This window comes from Nicotiana attenuata, chromosome 6, assembly GCF_001879085.1.
Source record: "Nicotiana attenuata strain UT chromosome 6, NIATTr2, whole genome shotgun sequence".
NCBI lineage: Eukaryota > Viridiplantae > Streptophyta > Magnoliopsida > Solanales > Solanaceae > Nicotiana > Nicotiana attenuata.
In genome coordinates, this window is record NC_031994.1 from 94,767,891 (window position 1) to 94,772,967 (window position 5,077).

A 5,077-nucleotide genomic window follows, 5' to 3' on the forward strand; every position below is an offset into this window, starting at 1 on the left:
AATTTCTTTAATCCTTGTTGTATAAATTCATTAGAGCTGATTCTAAAACATCTCTATAGAATTACTGAAGGGTGCTTTGTAAGGATTAATTATTTTTGTGGTTTGAAATTGGGCATTTTTTATGTTATTAGTTCTCTCTCTATTTTTCAAATACTGGGTTGCATCTTATAATTACATATGCTCCAAACTTATAATTACATGTAGGTTTTATGACATTGCTGATGAATTCGCAGAAGTTGGTTCTTTATTCTCATTGAATATTGCTCGTTATAAGTCAATTATGTGTATTCGTCTTGTAAAGCAGATTATTTTTTGGAATTGGGTTTGATTTCATATTATTATTGGAACAAAAGGTTTCTTAATATCTGGTCGTGATTGTATTGTAAAATTTTCTTGTGAAATAAGAATTCGCTAACTTTCTCCTTAATTATATTATCAGGAAATAAAAAAAATGAGTTTGTCATGCTTGGTATTTCTCTTTCTATTTAATCAAAAGAACAATGATAGTTCTTGTCATGACCCAAAATCTAACTAGTCGTGATGGCACCTAACCCAACCCACTAGGTAAGCCAATTAATAACTATCCAATTCCAATGAAATTTAATGAGACAATTAATTAAATGTCTAAATCTTATACATTCCTCAAGAACTAGTAGTACAAATCATGAGCGTCTAAGATTTTGAATTTACAAAGATGGTATGAAATAAAGTATTGCATCTGTTTGAAATATATATGAACAGATCTTTCATGAGTATAGAGCTACCATGAACAAGAGTCAGCTATAACCGGAACACAGGTACATCTTCAAATCCAGCTCCCGTCGAACACAGCAACATCATCATCCAACATCTGCACGCAAGGTACAAAAGTGTACTATGAGTACAACCGATCCCATGTACTCAATAAGTAACAAACCTAACCTTAGGTTGAAAGTAGTGACAACATGGGACAAGGGTTAGAGTCCAACACCAATAACCAACAACAACTCATAATAACATAATGAAATAAGTAACTCAGAGATAAAATGCTCAGCTCTTTGACAGTTCCAGAAAATAGATCCGCCTTTCATGTATATCAGTGAAAACCCGAATCTCTTACCAAAATCGCCGAAAATATGAGTATGTTTGAAACTGTTATTTTTCCCAAAAATCTTTCCACAGGTAAATGTTTTATTTTTAAATGGCATGAGGAAAATACATCTCTATGCCTATAAGTCAATATATGTGAGAAGTCATGAATGACGTGATACCGTACAACATGAGGAAAAATGCATCTATATGCCTGTGTGCCATGTGTGCATGTTAATGCAATGTAGCTCAGAGATGAACTTATGTACTCACACTCTCAGAGTACTCAATCTCACTGTCTCATGCTTTTCACTCATTACGCTCAATACTCAGCACATTCAGTCACTCAACACTATACAATACCTGCTGCGGCGTGCAGCTCGATCCACATATAGCCATAATGCCCGTTGCGGCATGCAACTCGATCCACATATAGATAGCCATAAGGCCCATTGCGGCGTGCAACCCGATCCACATATATATAGCCATAAGGCCCGTTGCGGCGTGAAACCCGATCTACATATATATACGCTCGTTGAGGGTGTGTATAGACTCCGGAGGGGCTTCTTCAGCCCAAGCGCTATAAGAATCCAATCATGACATAAATCAGTAAAACATGCTGCATCGTGTAGCCTGCTCCAATCATAAACTAATAAAACATGCTGCGGCGTGTAGCTCAATCCCATTATATCACTAACACTCAGGCCCTCGGCCTCACTCAGTAATCAATCTCTCCAATCTCTCGTGATCACAATGCCATGAAACTAGCCCAAAATGATGATATGATGTGTCAATAAATAGCAACAGAGACTGAGATATGATATGAAATGAATCAACATGACTAAGTATGAAATTTCAATTTAAACAAGTAATTCAAAAGCATTATGACCTCCGTGGGTCCCAACAGAATAAGCATATAGCCTAGACATGGTTTCTAACATGGATCACAGCTTAATAGCTCAAGTACGTAGAGATTTCATAGTTATAGATAAGATCAGGTAACTACACTGTACCGCATGAATAAAGGAGTCACAATTAACACGGTGAACGCCCACACACCCGTCACCTAACATGTGCATCACCTCAACACCAAAAACATAACACGTAATTCTGGATTTCATACCCTTAGCACCAAGTTTAGAAGTGCTACTTACCTTGAAGAAGCCAAATCCAATACCCAATAAGCCAAAGAATGCTCCAAAGATGCAATCTCGCGCGTACGGACCTCCGAATGGCTCGAACTAACAAAAAGCAACTCAAATACATCAAATAATGCAACAGGAAATGAACCCAATCGATAAAGGTCAAATCTTTAATCAAAATCCCAAAATCGACCAAAAAGTCAAACCCGGGTCCGCGCCTCGAAACCCGACAAAACTCACAAAATCCGACAATCCATTCAAATACGAGTCCAACCATACTAGTTTCACTCAGATTCTACTCCGAATCGATGTTCAAAACTCAAAATTCACTTATGAAATTTTAGACAAAACCCCCAATTTTCACTTTGAAATCATCAATCAAATGCCAAAAACGAAGATGGATTCATGAAATATAACCAAAATCGAGTATAGAACACTTACCCCAATCCATATGGTAAATCACCTTAAAAAATTGTCCAAAACCGAGCTCCCCAACTTAAAATAAGACCAAATGAATAAATCTTCGATATTAAATATTTTTTCCCAGCTGTTCTGCCTCGTTTTGTGTGCCAAACGATCCCAAATGTAACGACCCGACCGGTCGTTTTGAGCTTTTGCACTTTGCTCGCCAGTTCTCGGGCATGACTTGCCCCGTGTAGTATATTATGACTTATGTAAACCGTTGGATTTGGTTTTCAGGGTAATCGGAATGAATTTGGAAGAACAGTTCTCAGTTTGAAGCTTAAAATTTGAAAGGTTTGACCAATATTTGACTTTTTTGTATACGATCTCGAATCGGAATTTTTATGATTTGGTTAGCTCCGTTAGGTGATTTGGGACTTAGGAGTGTGATCGGAATACATTTTGGAAGTCCGTGGAAGGTTTAGGCTTGAATTGACAAAACTGAGATTTTGGCGATTTCCGGTTGGTAGGCGAGATTTTGATATGAGGTTCGGAATGGAATTCCGAGAGTGGTAGTAGCTTCGTTGTGTCATTTGGGATGTGTGTGCAAAATTTCAGGTAATTCGGACGTGGTTTGGTTGGGTTTTTTATCAAAAGCAAAATTCGGAAGATTTTAGAAAGTTTGGCTTGAATCCGATGTGTTTTGGGTGATTTGATGTTGTTTGAGGTGTTTTGATGATTGGAACAAGTTTGAATAAGGTATTAGGATATGTTGGTGCTGTTGGTCGAGGTCCCGGGGGCCTCAGGGTGATTTCGGATGGTTACCGGAGAAGTTGGATTTTGTTGCAGCTGCTGAATTTGCTGTTTCTGATAGTTCCGCACCTGCGGATTGGTGACCGCAGGTGCGGCTCCGCACGTGCGGGGGGAGGAGCCGTAGAAGCGGATTTTTGAGAGATTTCCAGGAACCGCAGATGCGGTGTGGGACCGCACTTGCTGAGTCGCAGGTGCTGAAGGCTGAGTGCAGAAGCGACTTGGGCTTTTAAGTGAAAGACCGCAGAAGCAGCGGTTTGGCCGCATATGCGGTACCGCAGAAGCGGTTAAGGGATCGCAGATGCGAAAATCCCTGGTTAGAAGGTATATATTGTCTTCTTCGCGAAATTTTGCTAAGTTCATCATTTTTGAAGACGGGAAAGAGACTAAGGCATAGGATTCCAAGGGGAATCAAAGGATATCAGTTGGGTAAGTTCCCTAAGCTTATTTATTTGGGTTTAAGATCATTTTCCCATCGTTTAATCATGGTTTTAGTGGAGATTAAGGAAGAAAAATTGGGGATTAGGGCTCGAGTTTAAGAGGCCTTTGAATGAGGATTTGAGGGGTGATTTGGACTCCGATTTTAGTATTCTTGAAATGTATGAATTCGTGGGGAGATGAGGAATCTATTGATGTGAAAATTTCTGAGTTTCGAGACGTGGGCCCGGGGGTCGAGTTTTGGTAATTTCGAGATCTCTGCCCTTTATTGATTGTTTTTGCTTGTGCTTTGTTCCCTTGGCATATTTTGACGTCCTCGTTCTAACTTTGGTTAGATTCGACGCGCGTGGAGACCGATTCGAGGGGCAAAGGCATCGCGGGCTAGAGTTTGGACCGGATCGAGGTGAGTAATGGTTGTAAATGATGTTCTTAGGGTTTGAAACCCCGGATTGCACATCGTAGTGCTATATTGAGGTGAGGCACACGCTTGATGACGAGCGTGGGATCATGCACTATTGGGGATTGTGACTGGGTCCGCCCCGTATGACTATTAAGTCGCGTATTTGATTTGAAATCTTATGATATTCCATATTTTAGAGATTTATATTATAATTTGGGCTGTATGCCATGTTTGGGGCCTTGTGCCCACCTGTTGAGACCCTTAGGGGCATTTTTACTATTTCTCCTCACTCTATTTGTTTGAAATCATAACCTCAATCATGTTTTACCTGTTTATTGTTCAAATCTAGTTTTATCACTTTACTTCTTAAAAATATGAAAAACTGTTTGTGCTGAGTTCCCTGATTTGCTGATAGATCGAGGGTCTGATTGTGAGGTTGATGACGGAGATAGACCGAGGGTCTGATTGTGAGGATAATGACTGAGATAGACTGAGGGTCTGATAATGAGGTCAATGACGGAGAGAGGTTGAGGGCCTGGATGTGAGGGTTTCATATTTATGGATCGCGCTGCACGCCGCAACAATCTATATATATATATATATATATATATATATATATATATATATATATATATGTATATGTATATGTATGTATATGGATCGGGCTGCACGCCGCAGCGATATAGCGCTTGGGCTGTAGGAGCCCCTCCGGAGTCTGCACACCCCCAGTGAGCGCAGTCGACTAAATATATATGGATCGAGCTGCACGCCGCAGCGATATATGGATCGGGTTGCACGCCGCACCGGTTACTGAGTG